The sequence below is a fragment of the Ascaphus truei genome, chromosome 19, assembly GCF_040206685.1.
Source record: "Ascaphus truei isolate aAscTru1 chromosome 19, aAscTru1.hap1, whole genome shotgun sequence".
NCBI lineage: Eukaryota > Metazoa > Chordata > Amphibia > Anura > Ascaphidae > Ascaphus > Ascaphus truei.
This window is the reverse complement of record NC_134501.1, coordinates 30,334,285-30,356,058: the sequence shown is the minus strand read 5'-3', so window position 1 is coordinate 30,356,058 and position 21,774 is coordinate 30,334,285. Positions and strand designations below refer to the sequence as shown.

At 38.2% G+C, this 21,774-nt stretch overlaps 28 non-coding genes across 28 annotated transcripts; all 28 read left to right on the top strand.

Moving 5' to 3' along the window:
- Positions 1-541: 541 nt before the first annotated feature.
- TRNAC-GCA (transfer RNA cysteine (anticodon GCA)) lies at positions 542-613 on the top strand. Its single transcript has one exon. It is a non-coding gene; the product is annotated as a tRNA-Cys (tRNA).
- A 690-nt stretch (positions 614-1,303) lies between these two features.
- TRNAC-GCA (transfer RNA cysteine (anticodon GCA)) lies at positions 1,304-1,375 on the top strand. Its single transcript has one exon. It is a non-coding gene; the product is annotated as a tRNA-Cys (tRNA).
- Positions 1,376-2,065: 690 nt separating this feature from the next.
- TRNAC-GCA (transfer RNA cysteine (anticodon GCA)) lies at positions 2,066-2,137 on the top strand. The gene has a single exon. It is a non-coding gene; the product is annotated as a tRNA-Cys (tRNA).
- A 689-nt stretch (positions 2,138-2,826) lies between these two features.
- TRNAC-GCA (transfer RNA cysteine (anticodon GCA)) lies at positions 2,827-2,898 on the top strand. Its single transcript has one exon. It is a non-coding gene; the product is annotated as a tRNA-Cys (tRNA).
- Positions 2,899-3,587: 689 nt separating this feature from the next.
- On the top strand, positions 3,588-3,659 carry TRNAC-GCA (transfer RNA cysteine (anticodon GCA)). Its single transcript has one exon. It is a non-coding gene; the product is annotated as a tRNA-Cys (tRNA).
- Positions 3,660-4,348: 689 nt separating this feature from the next.
- Positions 4,349-4,420, top strand: TRNAC-GCA (transfer RNA cysteine (anticodon GCA)). The gene has a single exon. It is a non-coding gene; the product is annotated as a tRNA-Cys (tRNA).
- Positions 4,421-5,109: 689 nt separating this feature from the next.
- On the top strand, positions 5,110-5,181 carry TRNAC-GCA (transfer RNA cysteine (anticodon GCA)). Its single transcript has one exon. It is a non-coding gene; the product is annotated as a tRNA-Cys (tRNA).
- Positions 5,182-5,871: 690 nt separating this feature from the next.
- TRNAC-GCA (transfer RNA cysteine (anticodon GCA)) lies at positions 5,872-5,943 on the top strand. Its single transcript has one exon. It is a non-coding gene; the product is annotated as a tRNA-Cys (tRNA).
- Positions 5,944-6,633: 690 nt separating this feature from the next.
- TRNAC-GCA (transfer RNA cysteine (anticodon GCA)) lies at positions 6,634-6,705 on the top strand. The gene has a single exon. It is a non-coding gene; the product is annotated as a tRNA-Cys (tRNA).
- A 689-nt stretch (positions 6,706-7,394) lies between these two features.
- On the top strand, positions 7,395-7,466 carry TRNAC-GCA (transfer RNA cysteine (anticodon GCA)). The gene has a single exon. It is a non-coding gene; the product is annotated as a tRNA-Cys (tRNA).
- Positions 7,467-8,156: 690 nt separating this feature from the next.
- TRNAC-GCA (transfer RNA cysteine (anticodon GCA)) lies at positions 8,157-8,228 on the top strand. The gene has a single exon. It is a non-coding gene; the product is annotated as a tRNA-Cys (tRNA).
- A 689-nt stretch (positions 8,229-8,917) lies between these two features.
- TRNAC-GCA (transfer RNA cysteine (anticodon GCA)) lies at positions 8,918-8,989 on the top strand. Its single transcript has one exon. It is a non-coding gene; the product is annotated as a tRNA-Cys (tRNA).
- A 690-nt stretch (positions 8,990-9,679) lies between these two features.
- On the top strand, positions 9,680-9,751 carry TRNAC-GCA (transfer RNA cysteine (anticodon GCA)). The gene has a single exon. It is a non-coding gene; the product is annotated as a tRNA-Cys (tRNA).
- Positions 9,752-10,440: 689 nt separating this feature from the next.
- TRNAC-GCA (transfer RNA cysteine (anticodon GCA)) lies at positions 10,441-10,512 on the top strand. The gene has a single exon. It is a non-coding gene; the product is annotated as a tRNA-Cys (tRNA).
- Positions 10,513-11,202: 690 nt separating this feature from the next.
- TRNAC-GCA (transfer RNA cysteine (anticodon GCA)) lies at positions 11,203-11,274 on the top strand. Its single transcript has one exon. It is a non-coding gene; the product is annotated as a tRNA-Cys (tRNA).
- Positions 11,275-11,964: 690 nt separating this feature from the next.
- Positions 11,965-12,036, top strand: TRNAC-GCA (transfer RNA cysteine (anticodon GCA)). The gene has a single exon. It is a non-coding gene; the product is annotated as a tRNA-Cys (tRNA).
- A 689-nt stretch (positions 12,037-12,725) lies between these two features.
- TRNAC-GCA (transfer RNA cysteine (anticodon GCA)) lies at positions 12,726-12,797 on the top strand. Its single transcript has one exon. It is a non-coding gene; the product is annotated as a tRNA-Cys (tRNA).
- A 689-nt stretch (positions 12,798-13,486) lies between these two features.
- TRNAC-GCA (transfer RNA cysteine (anticodon GCA)) lies at positions 13,487-13,558 on the top strand. The gene has a single exon. It is a non-coding gene; the product is annotated as a tRNA-Cys (tRNA).
- A 690-nt stretch (positions 13,559-14,248) lies between these two features.
- On the top strand, positions 14,249-14,320 carry TRNAC-GCA (transfer RNA cysteine (anticodon GCA)). Its single transcript has one exon. It is a non-coding gene; the product is annotated as a tRNA-Cys (tRNA).
- Positions 14,321-15,009: 689 nt separating this feature from the next.
- Positions 15,010-15,081, top strand: TRNAC-GCA (transfer RNA cysteine (anticodon GCA)). The gene has a single exon. It is a non-coding gene; the product is annotated as a tRNA-Cys (tRNA).
- A 689-nt stretch (positions 15,082-15,770) lies between these two features.
- On the top strand, positions 15,771-15,842 carry TRNAC-GCA (transfer RNA cysteine (anticodon GCA)). Its single transcript has one exon. It is a non-coding gene; the product is annotated as a tRNA-Cys (tRNA).
- A 690-nt stretch (positions 15,843-16,532) lies between these two features.
- Positions 16,533-16,604, top strand: TRNAC-GCA (transfer RNA cysteine (anticodon GCA)). The gene has a single exon. It is a non-coding gene; the product is annotated as a tRNA-Cys (tRNA).
- A 690-nt stretch (positions 16,605-17,294) lies between these two features.
- Positions 17,295-17,366, top strand: TRNAC-GCA (transfer RNA cysteine (anticodon GCA)). Its single transcript has one exon. It is a non-coding gene; the product is annotated as a tRNA-Cys (tRNA).
- Positions 17,367-18,056: 690 nt separating this feature from the next.
- On the top strand, positions 18,057-18,128 carry TRNAC-GCA (transfer RNA cysteine (anticodon GCA)). Its single transcript has one exon. It is a non-coding gene; the product is annotated as a tRNA-Cys (tRNA).
- A 689-nt stretch (positions 18,129-18,817) lies between these two features.
- Positions 18,818-18,889, top strand: TRNAC-GCA (transfer RNA cysteine (anticodon GCA)). Its single transcript has one exon. It is a non-coding gene; the product is annotated as a tRNA-Cys (tRNA).
- Positions 18,890-19,578: 689 nt separating this feature from the next.
- Positions 19,579-19,650, top strand: TRNAC-GCA (transfer RNA cysteine (anticodon GCA)). The gene has a single exon. It is a non-coding gene; the product is annotated as a tRNA-Cys (tRNA).
- Positions 19,651-20,340: 690 nt separating this feature from the next.
- TRNAC-GCA (transfer RNA cysteine (anticodon GCA)) lies at positions 20,341-20,412 on the top strand. The gene has a single exon. It is a non-coding gene; the product is annotated as a tRNA-Cys (tRNA).
- Positions 20,413-21,101: 689 nt separating this feature from the next.
- On the top strand, positions 21,102-21,173 carry TRNAC-GCA (transfer RNA cysteine (anticodon GCA)). Its single transcript has one exon. It is a non-coding gene; the product is annotated as a tRNA-Cys (tRNA).
- The last annotated feature ends 601 nt before the right edge of the window (positions 21,174-21,774 follow it).

Below are 21,774 nucleotides of genomic sequence, written 5' to 3'. Positions count from 1 at the left end.
TAAATGCGAACTCTACAAACAGCAACCCCAATATTTTCCAATCGAGAGAGGTTGACACATCTCAGCGTGTTATCGCTCCTCCATTGTATGTGTGTAGTGACAATTGAAGTCGTAAATGTGGGGGATTCTAAATTTGAAGTAGTTAGATAATATTTCTCCATTCAAACATGAGAGTTGCAGTGGAAATGTCAAATGTTCAGAAGTCCTTGAAACACATCCTGTGCTGACTTTTGTGCATTCTATGAAAGCTGGATTCTCAGACTTCGAGAAATAAGACACTAGAATTTTTCAATATTGAAGAGCGTCTTACACACAGTAGGTTAATGGAAAGAGAGACAACTACTAAAATGCAAGTACCTTATTGCTTACTTTACATTTGGTTGGTAAAGGTTTTTCACACCGACAACACGACATAAGATAGTTATTCTTGATTTCCACACATTTGTTCAGGAGATAATGACGTTTTATGTCATCCTCTTCTTTGGAGGCCCTGTCTTCTCCATTTGTCCCATGGACAAATAGTTGACCGCAAATTCTGGCAGGGGGTATAGCTCAGTGGTAGAGCACTTGACTGCAGATCAAGAGGTCTCTGGTTCAAATCCAGATGCCCCCTTTCATGTATATGATACTCTCTTTTAATAGGGTTGCAATCTATGTTTCTGAAAAATTATTTCAATTTTTAATATCAATTTCTTCAGAGAGCAAAACGAATTTCCCTCAGCTAACACACATACAACCTTCCATGCTTACAGTTTTCTACCGTAAATGCGAACTCTACAAACAGCAACCCCAATATTTCCCAATCGAGAGAGGTTGACACATCTCAGCGTGTTATCGCTCCTCCATTGTATGTGTGTAGTGACAATTGAAGTCGTAAATGTGGGGGATTCTAAATTTGAAGTAGTTAGAAAATATTTCTCCATTCAAACATGAGAGTTGCAGTGGAAATGTCAAATGTTCAGAAGTCCTTGAAACACATCCTGTGCTGACTTTTGTGCATTCTATGAAAGCTGGATTTTCAGACTTGGGGAAATCAGACACTAGAATTTTTCAATATTGAAGAGCGTCTTACACACAGTAGGTTAATGGAAAGAGCGAGAACTACTAAAATGCAAGTACCTTATTGCTTACTTTACATTTGGTTGGAAAAGGTTTTTCACACCGATAACACGACATAAGATAGTTATTCTTGATTTCCACACATTTTTTCAGGAGATTATGACGTTTTATGTCATCCTCTTCTTTGGAGGCCCTGTCTACTCCATTTGTCCCATGGACAAATAGTTGACAGCAAATTCTGGCAGGGGGTATAGCTCAGTGGTAGAGCATTTGACTGCAGATCAAGAGGTCTCTGGTTCAAATCCAGATGCCCCCTTTCATGTATATGATATTCTCTTTTAATAGGATTGCAATCTATGTTTCTGAAAAATTATTTCAATTTTTAATATCAATTTCTTCAGAGAGCAAAACGAATTTCCCTCAGCTAACACACATACAACCTTCCATGCTTACAGTTTTCTACCGTAAATGCGAACTCTACAAACAGCAACCCCAATATTTCCCAATCGAGAGAGGTTGACACATCTCAGCGTGTTATCGCTCCTCCATTGTATGTGTGTAGTGACAATTGAAGTCGTAAATGTGGGGGATTCTAAATTTGAAGTAGTTAGAAAATATTTCTCCATTCAAACATGAGAGTTGCAGTGGAAATGTCAAATGTTCAGAAGTCCTTGAAACACATCCTGTGCTGACTTTTGTGCATTCTATGAAAGCTGGATTCTCAGACTTGGAGAAATCAGACACTAGAATTTTTCAATATTGAAGAGCGTCTTACACACAGTAGGTTAATGGAAAGAGAGACAACTACTAAAATGCAAGTACCTTATTGCTTACTTTACATTTGGTTGGTAAAGGTTTTTCACACCGACAACACGACATAAGATAGTTATTCTTGATTTCCACACATTTGTTCAGGAGATAATGACGTTTTATGTCATCCTCTTCTTTGGAGGCCCTGTCTACTCCATTTGTCCCATGGACAAATAGTTGACAGCAAATTCTGGCAGGGGGTATAGCTCAGTGGTAGAGCATTTGACTGCAGATCAAGAGGTCTCTGGTTCAAATCCAGATGCCCCCTTTCATGTATATGATATTCTCTTTTAATAGAGTTGCAATCTATGTTTCTGAAAAATTATTTCAATTTTTAATATCAATTTCTTCAGAGAGCAAAACGAATTTCCCTCAGCTAACACACATACAACCTTCCATGCTTACAGTTTTCTACCGTAAATGCGAACTCTACAAACAGCAACCCCAATATTTCCCAATCGAGAGAGGTTGACACATCTCAGCGTGTTATCGCTCCTCCATTGTATGTGTGTAGTGACAATTGAAGTCGTAAATGTGGGGGATTCTAAATTTAAAGTAGTTAGAAAATATTTCTCCATTCAAACATGAGAGTTGCAGTGGAAATGTCAAATATTCAGAAGTCCTTGAAACACATCCTGTGCTGACTTTTGTGCATTCTATGAAAGCTGGATTCTCAGACTTGGGGAAATCAGACACTAGAATTTTTCAATATTGAAGAGTGTCTTACACACAGTAGGTTAATGGAAAGAGTGAAACTACTAAAATGCAAGTACCTTATTGCTTACTTTACATTTGGTTGGTAAAGGTTTTTCACACCGACAACACGACATAAGATACTTATTCTTGATTTCCACACATTTGTTCAGGAGATAATGACGTTTTATGTCATCCTCTTCTTTGGAGGCCCTGTCTACTCCATTTGTCCCATGGACAAATAGTTGACCGCAAATTCTGGCAGGGGGTATAGCTCAGTGGTAGAGCATTTGACTGCAGATCAAGAGGTTTCTGGTTCAAATCCAGATGCCCCCTTTCATGTATATGATATTCTCTTTTAATAGGGTTGCAATCTATGTTTCTGAAAAATTATTTCAATTTTTAATATCAATTTCTTCAGAGAGCAAAACGAATTTCCCTCAGCTAACACACATACAACCTTCCATGCTTACAGTTTTCTACCGTAAATGCGAACTCTACAAACAGCAACCCCAATATTTCCCAATCGAGAGATGTTGACAAATCTCAGCGTGTTATCGCTCCTCCATTGTATGTGTGTAGTGAATATTGAAGTCGTAAATGTGGGGGATTCTAAATTTGAAGTAGTTAGAAAATATTTCTCCATTCAAACATGAGAGTTGCAGTGGAAATGTCAAATGTTCAGAAGTCCTTGAAACACATCCTGTGCTGACTTTTGTGCATTCTATGAAAGCTGGATTCTCAGACTTGGAGAAATCAGACACTAAAATTTTTCAATATTGAAGAGTGTCTTACACACAGTAGGTTAATGGAAAGAGCGACAACTACTAAAATGCAAGTACCTTATTGCTTACTTTACATTTGGTTGGTTAAGGTTTTCACACAGATAACACGACATAAGATAGTTATTCTTGATTTCCACACATTTGTTCGGGAGATAATGACGTTTTATGTCATCCTCTTCTTTGGAGGCCCTGTCTACTCCATTTGTCCCATGGACAAATAGTTGACAGCAAATTCTGGCAGGGGGTATAGCTCAGTGGTAGAGCATTTGACTGCAGATCAAGAGGTCTCTGGTTCAAATCCAGATGCCCCCTTTCATGTATATGATATTCTCTTTTAATAGGATTGCAATCTATGTTTCTGAAAATTTATTTCAATTTTTAATATCAATTTCTTCAGAGAGCAAAATGAATTTCCCTCAGCTAACACACATACAGCGTTCCATGCTTACAGTTTTCTACCGTAAATGCGAACTCTACAAACAGCAACCCCAATATTTTCCAATCGAGAGAGGTTGACACATCTCAGCGTGTTATCGCTCCTCCATTGTATGTGTGTAGTGGCAATTGAAGTCGTAAATGTGGGGGATTCAAAATTTGAAGTAGTTAGAAAATATTTCTCCATTCAAACACGAGAGTTGCAGTGGAAATGTCAAATGTTCAGAAGTCCTTCAAACACATCCTGTGCAGTCTTTTGTGCATTCTATGAAAGCTGGAATCTCAGACTTGGGGAAATCAGACACTAGAATTGTTCAATATTGAAGAGCGTCTTACACACAGTAGGTTAATGGAAAGCGCGACAACTACTAAAATGCAAGTACCTTATTGCTTACTTTACATTTGCTTGGTTAAGGTTTTCACACAGATAACATGACATAAGATACTTATTCTTGATTTCCACACATTTGTTCAGGAGATAATGACGTTTTATGTCATCCTCTTCTTTGGAGGCCCTGTCTACTCCATTTGTCCCATGGACAAATAGTTGACCGCAAATTCTGGCAGGGGGTATAGCTCAGTGGTAGAGCATTTGACTGCAGATCAAGAGGTCTCTGGTTCAAATCCAGATGCCCCCTTTCATGTATATGATATTCTCTTTTAATAGGGTTGCAATCTATGTTTCTGAAAAATTATTTCAATTTTTAATATCAATTTCTTCAGAGAGCAAAACGAATTTCCCTCAGCTAACACACATACAACCTTCCATGCTTACAGTTTTCTACCGTAAATGCGAACTCTACAAACAGCAACCCCAATATTTCCCAATCGAGAGAGGTTGACACATCTCAGCGTGTTATCGCTCCTCCATTGTATGTGTGTAGTGACAATTGAAGTCGTAAATGTGGGGGATTCTAAATTTGAAGTAGTTAGATAATATTTCTCCATTCAAACATGAGAGTTGCAGTGGAAATGTCAAATGTTCAGAAGTCCTTGAAACACATCCTGTGCTGACTTTTGTGCATTCTATGAAAGCTGGATTCTCAGACTTCGAGAAATAAGACACTAGAATTTTTCAATATTGAAGAGCGTCTTACACACAGTAGGTTAATGGAAAGAGAGACAACTACTAAAATGCAAGTACCTTATTGCTTACTTTACATTTGGTTGGTAAAGGTTTTTCACACCGACAACACGACATAAGATAGTTATTCTTGATTTCCACACATTTGTTCAGGAGATAATGACGTTTTATGTCATCCTCTTCTTTGGAGGCCCTGTCTTCTCCATTTGTCCCATGGACAAATAGTTGACCGCAAATTCTGGCAGGGGTATAGCTCAGTGGTAGAGCACTTGACTGCAGATCAAGAGGTCTCTGGTTCAAATCCAGATGCCCCCTTTCATGTATATGATACTCTCTTTTAATAGGGTTGCAATCTATGTTTCTGAAAAATTATTTCAATTTTTAATATCAATTTCTTCAGAGAGCAAAACGAATTTCCCTCAGCTAACACACATACAACCTTCCATGCTTACAGTTTTCTACCGTAAATGCGAACTCTACAAACAGCAACCCCAATATTTCCCAATCGAGAGAGGTTGACACATCTCAGCGTGTTATCGCTCCTCCATTGTATGTGTGTAGTGACAATTGAAGTCGTAAATGTGGGGGATTCTAAATTTGAAGTAGTTAGAAAATATTTCTCCATTCAAACATGAGAGTTGCAGTGGAAATGTCAAATGTTCAGAAGTCCTTGAAACACATCCTGTGCTGACTTTTGTGCATTCTATGAAAGCTGGATTCTCAGACTTGGGGAAATCAGACACTAGAATTTTTCAATATTGAAGAGCGTCTTACACACAGTAGGTTAATGGAAAGAGCGAGAACTACTAAAATGCAAGTACCTTATTGCTTACTTTACATTTGGTTGGAAAAGGTTTTTCACACCGACAACACGACATAAGATAGTTATTCTTGATTTCCACACATTTTTTCAGGAGATTATGACGTTTTATGTCATCCTCTTCTTTGGAGGCCCTGTCTACTCCATTTGTCCCATGGACAAATAGTTGACAGCAAATTCTGGCAGGGGGTATAGCTCAGTGGTAGAGCATTTGACTGCAGATCAAGAGGTCTCTGGTTCAAATCCAGATGCCCCCTTTCATGTATATGATATTCTCTTTTAATAGGATTGCAATCTATGTTTCTGAAAAATTATTTCAATTTTTAATATCAATTTCTTCAGAGAGCAAAACGAATTTCCCTCAGCTAACACACATACAACCTTCCATGCTTACAGTTTTCTACCGTAAATGCGAACTCTACAAACAGCAACCCCAATATTTCCCAATCGAGAGAGGTTGACACATCTCAGCGTGTTATCGCTCCTCCATTGTATGTGTGTAGTGACAATTGAAGTCGTAAATGTGGGGGATTCTAAATTTGAAGTAGTTAGAAAATATTTCTCCATTCAAACATGAGAGTTGCAGTGGAAATGTCAAATGTTCAGAAGTCCTTGAAACACATCCTGTGCTGACTTTTGTGCATTCTATGAAAGCTGGATTCTCAGACTTGGAGAAATCAGACACTAGAATTTTTCAATATTGAAGAGCGTCTTACACACAGTAGGTTAATGGAAAGAGAGACAACTACTAAAATGCAAGTACCTTATTGCTTACTTTACATTTGGTTGGTAAAGGTTTTTCACACCGACAACACGACATAAGATAGTTATTCTTGATTTCCACACATTTGTTCAGGAGATAATGACGTTTTATGTCATCCTCTTCTTTGGAGGCCCTGTCTACTCCATTTGTCCCATGGACAAATAGTTGACAGCAAATTCTGGCAGGGGGTATAGCTCAGTGGTAGAGCATTTGACTGCAGATCAAGAGGTCTCTGGTTCAAATCCAGATGCCCCCTTTCATGTATATGATATTCTCTTTTAATAGAGTTGCAATCTATGTTTCTGAAAAATTATTTCAATTTTTAATATCAATTTCTTCAGAGAGCAAAACGAATTTCCCTCAGCTAACACACATACAACCTTCCATGCTTACAGTTTTCTACCGTAAATGCGAACTCTACAAACAGCAACCCCAATATTTCCCAATCGAGAGAGGTTGACACATCTCAGCGTGTTATCGCTCCTCCATTGTATGTGTGTAGTGACAATTGAAGTCGTAAATGTGGGGGATTCTAAATTTAAAGTAGTTAGAAAATATTTCTCCATTCAAACATGAGAGTTGCAGTGGAAATGTCAAATATTCAGAAGTCCTTGAAACACATCCTGTGCTGACTTTTGTGCATTCTATGAAAGCTGGATTCTCAGACTTGGGGAAATCAGACACTAGAATTTTTCAATATTGAAGAGTGTCTTACACACAGTAGGTTAATGGAAAGAGTGAAACTACTAAAATGCAAGTACCTTATTGCTTACTTTACATTTGGTTGGTAAAGGTTTTTCACACCGACAACACGACATAAGATACTTATTCTTGATTTCCACACATTTGTTCAGGAGATAATGACGTTTTATGTCATCCTCTTCTTTGGAGGCCCTGTCTACTCCATTTGTCCCATGGACAAATAGTTGACCGCAAATTCTGGCAGGGGGTATAGCTCAGTGGTAGAGCATTTGACTGCAGATCAAGAGGTTTCTGGTTCAAATCCAGATGCCCCCTTTCATGTATATGATATTCTCTTTTAATAGGGTTGCAATCTATGTTTCTGAAAAATTATTTCAATTTTTAATATCAATTTCTTCAGAGAGCAAAACGAATTTCCCTCAGCTAACACACATACAACCTTCCATGCTTACAGTTTTCTACCGTAAATGCGAACTCTACAAACAGCAACCCCAATATTTCCCAATCGAGAGAGGTTGACACATCTCAGCGTGTTATCGCTCCTCCATTGTATGTGTGTAGTGACAATTGAAGTCGTAAATGTGGGGGATTCTAAATTTGAAGTAGTTAGAAAATATTTCTCCATTCAAACATGAGAGTTGCAGTGGAAATGTCAAATGTTCAGAAGTCCTTGAAACACATCCTGTGCTGACTTTTGTGCATTCTATGAAAGCTGGATTCTCAGACTTGGAGAAATCAGACACTAGAATTTTTCAATATTGAAGAGCGTCTTACACACAGTAGGTTAATGGAAAGAGAGACAACTACTAAAATGCAAGTACCTTATTGCTTACTTTACATTTGGTTGGTAAAGGTTTTTCACACCGACAACACGACATAAGATAGTTATTCTTGATTTCCACACATTTGTTCAGGAGATAATGACGTTTTATGTCATCCTCTTCTTTGGAGGCCCTGTCTACTCCATTTGTCCCATGGACAAATAGTTGACAGCAAATTCTGGCAGGGGGTATAGCTCAGTGGTAGAGCATTTGACTGCAGATCAAGAGGTCTCTGGTTCAAATCCAGATGCCCCCTTTCATGTATATGATATTCTCTTTTAATAGAGTTGCAATCTATGTTTCTGAAAAATTATTTCAATTTTTAATATCAATTTCTTCAGAGAGCAAAACGAATTTCCCTCAGCTAACACACATACAACCTTCCATGCTTACAGTTTTCTACCGTAAATGCGAACTCTACAAACAGCAACCCCAATATTTCCCAATCGAGAGAGGTTGACACATCTCAGCGTGTTATCGCTCCTCCATTGTATGTGTGTAGTGACAATTGAAGTCGTAAATGTGGGGGATTCTAAATTTAAAGTAGTTAGAAAATATTTCTCCATTCAAACATGAGAGTTGCAGTGGAAATGTCAAATATTCAGAAGTCCTTGAAACACATCCTGTGCTGACTTTTGTGCATTCTATGAAAGCTGGATTCTCAGACTTGGGGAAATCAGACACTAGAATTTTTCAATATTGAAGAGTGTCTTACACACAGTAGGTTAATGGAAAGAGTGAAACTACTAAAATGCAAGTACCTTATTGCTTACTTTACATTTGGTTGGTAAAGGTTTTTCACACCGACAACACGACATAAGATACTTATTCTTGATTTCCACACATTTGTTCAGGAGATAATGACGTTTTATGTCATCCTCTTCTTTGGAGGCCCTGTCTACTCCATTTGTCCCATGGACAAATAGTTGACCGCAAATTCTGGCAGGGGGTATAGCTCAGTGGTAGAGCATTTGACTGCAGATCAAGAGGTTTCTGGTTCAAATCCAGATGCCCCCTTTCATGTATATGATATTCTCTTTTAATAGGGTTGCAATCTATGTTTCTGAAAAATTATTTCAATTTTTAATATCAATTTCTTCAGAGAGCAAAACGAATTTCCCTCAGCTAACACACATACAACCTTCCATGCTTACAGTTTTCTACCGTAAATGCGAACTCTACAAACAGCAACCCCAATATTTCCCAATCGAGAGAGGTTGACACATCTCAGCGTGTTATCGCTCCTCCATTGTATGTGTGTAGTGACAATTGAAGTCGTAAATGTGGGGGATTCTAAATTTGAAGTAGTTAGAAAATATTTCTCCATTCAAACATGAGAGTTGCAGTGGAAATGTCAAATGTTCAGAAGTCCTTGAAACACATCCTGTGCTGACTTTTGTGCATTCTATGAAAGCTGGATTCTCAGACTTGGAGAAATCAGACACTAGAATTTTTCAATATTGAAGAGCGTCTTACACACAGTAGGTTAATGGAAAGAGAGACAACTACTAAAATGCAAGTACCTTATTGCTTACTTTACATTTGGTTGGTAAAGGTTTTTCACACCGACAACACGACATAAGATAGTTATTCTTGATTTCCACACATTTGTTCAGGAGATAATGACGTTTTATGTCATCCTCTTCTTTGGAGGCCCTGTCTACTCCATTTGTCCCATGGACAAATAGTTGACAGCAAATTCTGGCAGGGGGTATAGCTCAGTGGTAGAGCATTTGACTGCAGATCAAGAGGTCTCTGGTTCAAATCCAGATGCCCCCTTTCATGTATATGATATTCTCTTTTAATAGAGTTGCAATCTATGTTTCTGAAAAATTATTTCAATTTTTAATATCAATTTCTTCAGAGAGCAAAACGAATTTCCCTCAGCTAACACACATACAACCTTCCATGCTTACAGTTTTCTACCGTAAATGCGAACTCTACAAACAGCAACCCCAATATTTCCCAATCGAGAGAGGTTGACACATCTCAGCGTGTTATCGCTCCTCCATTGTATGTGTGTAGTGACAATTGAAGTCGTAAATGTGGGGGATTCTAAATTTAAAGTAGTTAGAAAATATTTCTCCATTCAAACATGAGAGTTGCAGTGGAAATGTCAAATATTCAGAAGTCCTTGAAACACATCCTGTGCTGACTTTTGTGCATTCTATGAAAGCTGGATTCTCAGACTTGGGGAAATCAGACACTAGAATTTTTCAATATTGAAGAGTGTCTTACACACAGTAGGTTAATGGAAAGAGTGAAACTACTAAAATGCAAGTACCTTATTGCTTACTTTACATTTGGTTGGTAAAGGTTTTTCACACCGACAACACGACATAAGATACTTATTCTTGATTTCCACACATTTGTTCAGGAGATAATGACGTTTTATGTCATCCTCTTCTTTGGAGGCCCTGTCTACTCCATTTGTCCCATGGACAAATAGTTGACCGCAAATTCTGGCAGGGGGTATAGCTCAGTGGTAGAGCATTTGACTGCAGATCAAGAGGTTTCTGGTTCAAATCCAGATGCCCCCTTTCATGTATATGATATTCTCTTTTAATAGGGTTGCAATCTATGTTTCTGAAAAATTATTTCAATTTTTAATATCAATTTCTTCAGAGAGCAAAACGAATTTCCCTCAGCTAACACACATACAACCTTCCATGCTTACAGTTTTCTACCGTAAATGCGAACTCTACAAACAGCAACCCCAATATTTCCCAATCGAGAGAGGTTGACACATCTCAGCGTGTTATCGCTCCTCCATTGTATGTGTGTAGTGACAATTGAAGTCGTAAATGTGGGGGATTCTAAATTTGAAGTAGTTAGAAAATATTTCTCCATTCAAACATGAGAGTTGCAGTGGAAATGTCAAATGTTCAGAAGTCCTTGAAACACATCCTGTGCTGACTTTTGTGCATTCTATGAAAGCTGGATTCTCAGACTTGGGGAAATCAGACACTAGAATTTTTCAATATTGAAGAGTGTCTTACACACAGTAGGTTAATGGAAAGAGCGAGAACTACTAAAATGCAAGTACCTTATTGCTTACTTTACATTTGGTTGGTAAAGGTTTTTCACACCGACAACACGACATAAGATAGTTATTCTTGATTTCCACACATTTGTTCAGGAGATTATGACGTTTTATGTCATCCTCTTCTTTGGAGGCCCTGTCTACTCCATTTGTCCCATGGACAAATAGTTGACAGCAAATTCTGGCAGGGGGTATAGCTCAGTGGTAGAGCATTTGACTGCAGATCAAGAGGTCTCTGGTTCAAATCCAGATGCCCCCTTTCATGTATATGATATTCTCTTTTAATAGGGTTGCAATCTATGTTTCTGAAAAATTATTTCAATTTTTAATATCAATTTCTTCAGAGAGCAAAACGAATTTCCCTCAGCTAACACACATACAACCTTCCATGCTTACAGTTTTCTACCGTAAATGCGAACTCTACAAACAGCAACCCCAATATTTCCCAATCGAGAGAGGTTGACACATCTCAGCGTGTTATCGCTCCTCCATTGTATGTGTGTAGTGACAATTGAAGTCGTAAATGTGGGGGATTCTAAATTTGAAGTAGTTAGAAAATATTTCTCCATTCAAACATGAGAGTTGCAGTGGAAATGTCAAATGTTCAGAAGTCCTTGAAACACATCCTGTGCTGACTTTTGTGCATTCTATGAAAGCTGGATTCTCAGACTTGGGGAAATCAGACACTAGAATTTTTCAATATTGAAGAGCGTCTTACACACAGTAGGTTAATGGAAAGCGAGACAACTACTAAAATGCAAGTACCTTATTGCTTACTTTACATTTGGTTGGTAAAGGTTTTTCACACCGACAACACGACATAAGATAGTTATTCTTGATTTCCACACATTTGTTCAGGAGATAATGACGTTTTATGTCATCCTCTTCTTTGGAGGCCCTGTCTACTCCATTTGTCCCATGGACAAATAGTTGACCGCAAATTCTGGCAGGGGGTATAGCTCAGTGGTAGAGCATTTGACTGCAGATCAAGAGGTCTCTGGTTCAAATCCAGATGCCCCCTTTCATGTATATGATACTCTCTTTTAATAGTGTTGCAATCTATGTTTCTGAAAAATTATTTCAATTTTTAATATCAATTTCTTCAGAGAGCAAAACGAATTTCCCTCAGCTAACACACATACAACCTTCCATGCTTACAGTTTTCTACCGTAAATGCGAACTCTACAAACAGCAACCCCAATATTTTCCAATCGAGAGAGGTTGACACATCTCAGCGTGTTATCGCTCCTCCATTGTATGTGTGTAGTGACAATTGAAGTCGTAAATGTGGGGGATTCAAAATTTGAAGTAGTTAGAAAATATTTCTCCATTCAAACACGAGAGTTGCAGTGGAAATGTCAAATGTTCAGAAGTCCTTGAAACACATCCTGTGCTGTCTTTTGTGCATTCTATGAAAGCTGGAATCTCAGACTTGGAGAAATCAGACACTAGAATTGTTCAATATTGAAGAGCGTCTTACACACAGTAGGTTAATGGAAAGCGCGACAACTACTAAAATGCAAGTACCTTATTGCTTACTTTACATTTGGTTGGTTAAGGTTTTCACACAGATAACACGACATAAGATACTTATTCTTGATTTCCACACATTTGTTCAGGAGATAATGACGTTTTATGTCATCCTCTTCTTTGGAGGCCCTGTCTACTCCATTTGTCCCATGGACAAATAGTTGACAGCAAATTCTGGCAGGGGGTATAGCTCAGTGGTAGAGCATTTGACTGCAGATCAAGAGGTCTCTGGTTCAAATCCAGATGCCCCCTTTCATGTATATGATACTCTCTTTTAATAGTGTTGCAATCTATGTTTCTGAAAAATTATTTCAATTTTTAATATCAATTTCTTCAGAGAGCAAAACGAATTTCCCTCAGCTAACACACATACAACCTTCCATGCTTACAGTTTTCTACCGTAAATGCGAACTCTACAAACAGCAACCCCAATATTTTCCAATCGAGAGAGGTTGACACATCTCAGCGTGTTATCGCTCCTCCATTGTATGTGTGTAGTGACAATTGAAGTCGTAAATGTGGGGGATTCTAAATTTGAAGTAGTTAGAAAATATTTCTCCATTCAAACACGAGAGTTGCAGTGGAAATGTCAAATGTTCAGAAGTCCTTGAAACACATCCTGTGCTGTCTTTTGTGCATTCTATGAAAGCTGGAATCTCAGACTTGGAGAAATCAGACACTAGAATTGTTCAATATTGAAGAGCGTCTTACACACAGTAGGTTAATGGAAAGCGCGACAACTACTAAAATGCAAGTACCTTATTGCTTACTTTACATTTGGTTGGTTAAGGTTTTCACACAGATAACACGACATAAGATACTTATTCTTGATTTCCACACATTTGTTCAGGAGATAATGACGTTTTATGTCATCCTCTTCTTTGGAGGCCCTGTCTACTCCATTTGTCCCATGGACAAATAGTTGACCGCAAATTCTGGCAGGGGGTATAGCTCAGTGGTAGAGCATTTGACTGCAGATCAAGAGGGCTCTGGTTCAAATCCAGATGCCCCCTTTCATGTATATGATATTCTCTTTTAATAGGGTTGCAATCTATGTTTCTGAAAAATTATTTCAATTTTTAATATCAATTTCTTCAGAGAGCAAAACGAATTTCCCTCAGCTAACACACATACAACCTTCCATGCTTACAGTTTTCTACCGTAAATGCGAACTCTACAAACAGCAACCCCAATATTTCCCAATCGAGAGAGGTTGACACATCTCAGCGTGTTATCGCTCCTCCATTGTATGTGTGTAGTGACAATTGAAGTCGTAAATGTGGGGGATTCTAAATTTGAAGTAGTTAGAAAATATTTCTCCATTCAAACATGAGAGTTGCAGTGGAAATGTCAAATGTTCAGAAGTCCTTGAAACACATCCTGTGCTGACTTTTGTGCATTCTATGAAAGCTGGATTCTCAGACTTGGAGAAATCAGACACTAGAATTTTTCAATATTGAAGAGCGTCTTACACACAGTAGGTTAATGGAAAGAGAGACAACTACTAAAATGCAAGTACCTTATTGCTTACTTTACATTTGGTTGGTAAAGGTTTTTCACACCGACAACACGACATAAGATAGTTATTCTTGATTTCCACACATTTGTTCAGGAGATAATGACGTTTTATGTCATCCTCTTCTTTGGAGGCCCTGTCTACTCCATTTGTCCCATGGACAAATAGTTGACAGCAAATTCTGGCAGGGGGTATAGCTCAGTGGTAGAGCATTTGACTGCAGATCAAGAGGTCTCTGGTTCAAATCCAGATGCCCCCTTTCATGTATATGATATTCTCTTTTAATAGGGTTGCAATCTATGTTTCTGAAAAATTATTTCAATTTTTAATATCAATTTCTTCAGAGAGCAAAATGAATTTCCCTCAGCTAACACACATACAACCTTCCATGCTTACAGTTTTCTACCGTAAATGCGAACTCTACAAACAGCAACCCCAATATTTTCCAATCGAGAGAGGTTGACACATCTCAGCGTGTTATCGCTCCTCCATTGTATGTGTGTAGTGACAATTGAAGTCGTAAATGTGGGGGATTCAAAATTTGAAGTAGTTAGAAAATATTTCTCCATTCAAACACGAGAGTTGCAGTGGAAATGTCAAATGTTCAGAAGTCCTTCAAACACATCCTGTGCTGTCTTTTGTGCATTCTAAGAAAGCTGGAATCTCAGACTTGGGGAAATCAGACACTAGAATTGTTCAATATTGAAGAGCGTCTTACACACAGTAGGTTAATGGAAAGCGCGACAACTACTAAAATGCAAGTACCTTATTGCTTACTTTACATTTGCTTGGTTAAGGTTTTCACACAGATAACACGACATAAGATACTTATTCTTGATTTCCACACATTTGTTCAGGAGATAATGACGTTTTATGTCATCCTCTTCTTTGGAGGCCCTGTCTACTCCATTTGTCCCATGGACAAATAGTTGACCGTAAATTCTGGCAGGGGGTATAGCTCAGTGGTAGAGCATTTGACTGCAGATCAAGAGGTCTCTGGTTCAAATCCAGATGCCCCCTTTCATGTATATGATATTCTCTTTTAATAGGGTTGCAATCTATGTTTCTGAAAAATTATTTCAATTTTTAATATCAATTTCTTCAGAGAGCAAAACGAATTTCCCTCAGCTAACACACATACAACCTTCCATGCTTACAGTTTTCTACCGTAAATGCGAACTCTACAAACAGCAACCCCAATATTTCCCAATCGAGAGAGGTTGACACATCTCAGCGTGTTATCGCTCCTCCATTGTATGTGTGTAGTGACAATTGAAGTCGTAAATGTGGGGGATTCTAAATTTAAAGTAGTTAGAAAATATTTCTCCATTCAAACATGAGAGTTGCAGTGGAAATGTCAAATGTTCAGAAGTCCTTGAAACACATCCTGTGCTGACTTTTGTGCATTCTATGAAAGCTGGATTCTCAGACTTGGGGAAATCAGACACTAGAATTTTTCAATATTGAAGAGTGTCTTACACACAGTAGGTTAATGGAAAGAGTGAAACTACTAAAATGCAAGTACCTTATTGCTTACTTTACATTTGGTTGGTAAAGGTTTTTCACACCGACAACACGACATAAGATACTTATTCTTGATTTCCACACATTTGTTCAGGAGATAATGACGTTTTATGTCATCCTCTTCTTTGGAGGCCCTGTCTACTCCATTTGTCCCATGGACAAATAGTTGACCGCAAATTCTGGCAGGGGGTATAGCTCAGTGGTAGAGCATTTGACTGCAGATCAAGAGGGCTCTGGTTCAAATCCAGATGCCCCCTTTCATGTATATGATATTCTCTTTTAATAGGGTTGCAATCTATGTTTCTGAAAAATTATTTCAATTTTTAATATCAATTTCTTCAGAGAGCAAAACGAATTTCCCTCAGCTAACACACATACAACCTTCCATGCTTACAGTTTTCTACCGTAAATGCGAACTCTACAAACAGCAACCCCAATATTTCCCAATCGAGAGAGGTTGACACATCTCAGCGTGTTATCGCTCCTCCATTGTATGTGTGTAGTGACAATTGAAGTCGTAAATGTGGGGGATTCTAAATTTGAAGTAGTTAGAAAATATTTCTCCATTCAAACATGAGAGTTGCAGTGGAAATGTCAAATGTTCAGAAGTCCTTGAAACACATCCTGTGCTGACTTTTGTGCATTCTATGAAAGCTGGATTCTCAGACTTGGAGAAATCAGACACTAGAATTTTTCAATATTGAAGAGCGTCTTACACACAGTAGGTTAATGGAAAGCGAGACAACTACTAAAATGCAAGTACCTTATTGCTTACTTTACATTTGGTTGGTAAAGGTTTTTCACACCGACAACACGACATAAGATAGTTATTCTTGATTTCCACACATTTGTTCAGGAGATAATGACGTTTTATGTCATCCTCTTCTTTGGAGGCCCTGTCTACTCCATTTGTCCCATGGACAAATAGTTGACAGCAAATTCTGGCAGGGGGTATAGCTCAGTGGTAGAGCATTTGACTGCAGATCAAGAGGTCTCTGGTTCAAATCCAGATGCCCCCTTTCATGTATATGATATTCTCTTTTAATAGGGTTGCAATCTATGTTTCTGAAAAATTATTTCAATTTTTAATATCAATTTCTTCAGAGAGCAAAATGAATTTCCCTCAGCTAACACACATACAACCTTCCATGCTTACAGTTTTCTACCGTAAATGCGAACTCTACAAACAGCAACCCCAATATTTTCCAATCGAGAGAGGTTGACACATCTCAGCGTGTTATCGCTCCTCCATTGTATGTGTGTAGTGACAATTGAAGTCGTAAATGTGGGGGATTCAAAATTTGAAGTAGTTAGAAAATATTTCTCCATTCAAACACGAGAGTTGCAGTGGAAATGTCAAATGTTCAGAAGTCCTTCAAACACATCCTGTGCTGTCTTTTGTGCATTCTAAGAAAGCTGGAATCTCAGACTTGGGGAAATCAGACACTAGAATTGTTCAATATTGAAGAGCGTCTTACACACAGTAGGTTAATGGAAAGCGCGACAACTACTAAAATGCAAGTACCTTATTGCTTACTTTACATTTGGTTGGTAAAGGTTTTTCACACCGACAACACGACATAAGATACTTATTCTTGATTTCCACACATTTGTTCAGGAGATAATGACGTTTTATGTCATCCTCTTCTTTGGAGGCCCTGTCTACTCCATTTGTCCCATGGACAAATAGTTGACCGCAAATTCTGGCAGGGGGTATAGCTCAGTGGTAGAGCATTTGACTGCAGATCAAGAGGGCTCTGGTTCAAATCCAGATGCCCCCTTTCATGTATATGATATTCTCTTTTAATAGGGTTGCAATCTATGTTTCTGAAAAATTATTTCAATTTTTAATATCAATTTCTTCAGAGAGCAAAACGAATTTCCCTCAGCTAACACACATACAACCTTCCATGCTTACAGTTTTCTACCGTAAATGCGAACTCTACAAACAGCAACCCCAATATTTCCCAATCGAGAGAGGTTGACACATCTCAGCGTGTTATCGCTCCTCCATTGTATGTGTGTAGTGACAATTGAAGTCGTAAATGTGGGGGATTCTAAATTTGAAGTAGTTAGAAAATATTTCTCCATTCAAACATGAGAGTTGCAGTGGAAATGTCAAATGTTCAGAAGTCCTTGAAACACATCCTGTGCTGACTTTTGTGCATTCTATGAAAGCTGGATTCTCAGACTTGGAGAAATCAGACACTAGAATTTTTCAATATTGAAGAGCGTCTTACACACAGTAGGTTAATGGAAAGCGAGACAACTACTAAAATGCAAGTACCTTATTGCTTACTTTACATTTGGTTGGTAAAGGTTTTTCACACCGACAACACGACATAAGATAGTTATTCTTGATTTCCACACATTTGTTCAGGAGATAATGACGTTTTATGTCATCCTCTTCTTTGGAGGCCCTGTCTACTCCATTTGTCCCATGGACAAATAGTTGACAGCAAATTCTGGCAGGGGGTATAGCTCAGTGGTAGAGCATTTGACTGCAGATCAAGAGGTCTCTGGTTCAAATCCAGATGCCCCCTTTCATGTATATGATATTCTCTTTTAATAGAGTTGCAATCTATGTTTCTGAAAAATTATTTCAATTTTTAATATCAATTTCTTCAGAGAGCAAAACGAATTTCCCTCAGCTAACACACATACAACCTTCCATGCTTACAGTTTTCTACCGTAAATGCGAACTCTACAAACAGCAACCCCAATATTTTCCAATCGAGAGAGGTTGACACATCTCAGCGTGTTATCGCTCCTCCATTGTATGTGTGTAGTGACAATTGAAGTCGTAAATGTGGGGGATTCAAAATTTGAAGTAGTTAGAAAATATTTCTCCATTCAAACACGAGAGTTGCAGTGGAAATGTCAAATGTTCAGAAGTCCTTGAAACACATCCTGTGCTGACTTTTGTGCATTCTATGAAAGCTGGATTCTCAGACTTGGGGAAATCAGACACTAGAATTTTTCAATATTGAAGAGTGTCTTACACACAGTAGGTTAATGGAAAGAGTGAAACTACTAAAATGCAAGTACCTTATTGCTTACTTTACATTTGGTTGGTAAAGGTTTTTCACACCGACAACACGACATAAGATACTTATTCTTGATTTCCACACATTTGTTCAGGAGATAATGACGTTTTATGTCATCCTCTTCTTTGGAGGCCCTGTCTACTCCATTTGTCCCATGGACAAATAGTTGACCGCAAATTCTGGCAGGGGGTATAGCTCAGTGGTAGAGCATTTGACTGCAGATCAAGAGGTCTCTGGTTCAAATCCAGATGCCCCCTTTCATGTATATGATACTCTCTTTTAATAGTGTTGCAATCTATGTTTCTGAAAAATTATTTCAATTTTTAATATCAATTTCTTCAGAGAGCAAAACGAATTTCCCTCAGCTAACACACATACAACCTTCCATGCTTACAGTTTTCTACCGTAAATGCGAACTCTACAAACAGCAACCCCAATATTTTCCAATCGAGAGAGGTTGACACATCTCAGCGTGTTATCGCTCCTCCATTGTATGTGTGTAGTGACAATTGAAGTCGTAAATGTGGGGGATTCAAAATTTGAAGTAGTTAGAAAATATTTCTCCATTCAAACACGAGAGTTGCAGTGGAAATGTCAAATGTTCAGAAGTCCTTCAAACACATCCTGTGCTGTCTTTTGTGCATTCTAAGAAAGCTGGAATCTCAGACTTGGGGAAATCAGACACTAGAATTGTTCAATATTGAAGAGCGTCTTACACACAGTAGGTTAATGGAAAGCGCGACAACTACTAAAATGCAAGTACCTTATTGCTTACTTTACATTTGCTTGGTTAAGGTTTTCACACAGATAACACGACATAAGATACTTATTCTTGATTTCCACACATTTGTTCAGGAGATAATGACGTTTTATGTCATCCTCTTCTTTGGAGGCCCTGTCTACTCCATTTGTCCCATGGACAAATAGTTGACCGTAAATTCTGGCAGGGGGTATAGCTCAGTGGTAGAGCATTTGACTGCAGATCAAGAGGTCTCTGGTTCAAATCCAGATGCCCCCTTTCATGTATATGATATTCTCTTTTAATAGGGTTGCAATCTATGTTTCTGAAAAATTATTTCAATTTTTAATATCAATTTCTTCAGAGAGCAAAACGAATTTCCCTCAGCTAACACACATACAACCTTCCATGCTTACAGTTTTCTACCGTAAATGCGAACTCTACAAACAGCAACCCCAATATTTCCCAATCGAGAGAGGTTGACACATCTCAGCGTGTTATCGCTCCTCCATTGTATGTGTGTAGTGACAATTGAAGTCGTAAATGTGGGGGATTCTAAATTTGAAGTAGTTAGAAAATATTTCTCCATTCAAACATGAGAGTTGCAGTGGAAATGTCAAATGTTCAGAAGTCCTTGAAACACATCCTGTGCTGACTTTTGTGCATTCTATGAAAGCTGGATTCTCAGACTTGGAGAAATCAGACACTAGAATTTTTCAATATTGAAGAGCGTCTTACACACAGTAGGTTAATGGAAAGCGAGACAACTACTAAAATGCAAGTACCTTATTGCTTACTTTACATTTGGTTGGTAAAGGTTTTTCACACCGACAACACGACATAAGATAGTTATTCTTGATTTCCACACATTTGTTCAGGAGATAATGACGTTTTATGTCATCCTCTTCTTTGGAGGCCCTGTCTACTCCATTTGTCCCATGGACAAATAGTTGACCGCAAATTCTGGCAGGGGGTATAGCTCAGTGGTAGAGCATTTGACTGCAGATCAAGAGGTCTCTGGTTCAAATCCAGATGCCCCCTTTCATGTATATGATACTCTCTTTTAATAGTGTTGCAATCTATGTTTCTGAAAAATTATTTCAATTTTTAATATCAATTTCTTCAGAGAGCAAAACGAATTTCCCTCAGCTAACACACATACAACCTTCCATGCTTACAGTTTTCTACCGTAAATGCGAACTCTACAAACAGCAACCCCAATATTTTCCAATCGAGAGAGGTTGACACATCTCAGCGTGTTATCGCTCCTCCATTGTATGTGTGTAGTGACAATTGAAGTCGTAAATGTGGGGGATTCAAAATTTGAAGTAGTTAGAAAATATTTCTCCATTCAAACACGAGAGTTGCAGTGGAAATGTCAAATGTTCAGAAGTCCTTGAAACACATCCTGTGCTGTCTTTTGTGCATTCTATGAAAGCTGGAATCTCAGACTTGGAGAAATCAGACACTAGAATTGTTCAATATTGAAGAGCGTCTTACACACAGTAGGTTAATGGAAAGCGCGACAACTACTAAAATGCAAGTACCTTATTGCTTACTTTACATTTGGTTGGTTAAGGTTTTCACACAGATAACACGACATAAGATACTTATTCTTGATTTCCACACATTTGTTCAGGAGATAATGACGTTTTATGTCATCCTCTTCTTTGGAGGCCCTGTCTACTCCATTTGTCCCATGGACAAATAGTTGACCGCAAATTCTGGCAGGGGGTATAGCTCAGTGGTAGAGCATTTGACTGCAGATCAAGAGGGCTCTGGTTCAAATCCAGATGCCCCCTTTCATGTATATGATATTCTCTTTTAATAGGGTTGCAATCTATGTTTCTGAAAAATTATTTCAATTTTTAATATCAATTTCTTCAGAGAGCAAAACGAATTTCCCTCAGCTAACACACATACAACCTTCCATGCTTACAGTTTTCTACCGTAAATGCGAACTCTACAAACAGCAACCCCAATATTTCCCAATCGAGAGAGGTTGACACATCTCAGCGTGTTATCGCTCCTCCATTGTATGTGTGTAGTGACAATTGAAGTCGTAAATGTGGGGGATTCTAAATTTGAAGTAGTTAGAAAATATTTCTCCATTCAAACATGAGAGTTGCAGTGGAAATGTCAAATGTTCAGAAGTCCTTGAAACACATCCTGTGCTGACTTTTGTGCATTCTATGAAAGCTGGATTCTCAGACTTGGAGAAATCAGACACTAGAATTTTTCAATATTGAAGAGTGTCTTACACACAGTAGGTTAATGGAAAGCGAGACAACTACTAAAATGCAAGTACCTTATTGCTTACTTTACATTTGGTTGGTAAAGGTTTTTCACACCGACAACACGACATAAGATAGTTATTCTTGATTTCCACACATTTGTTCAGGA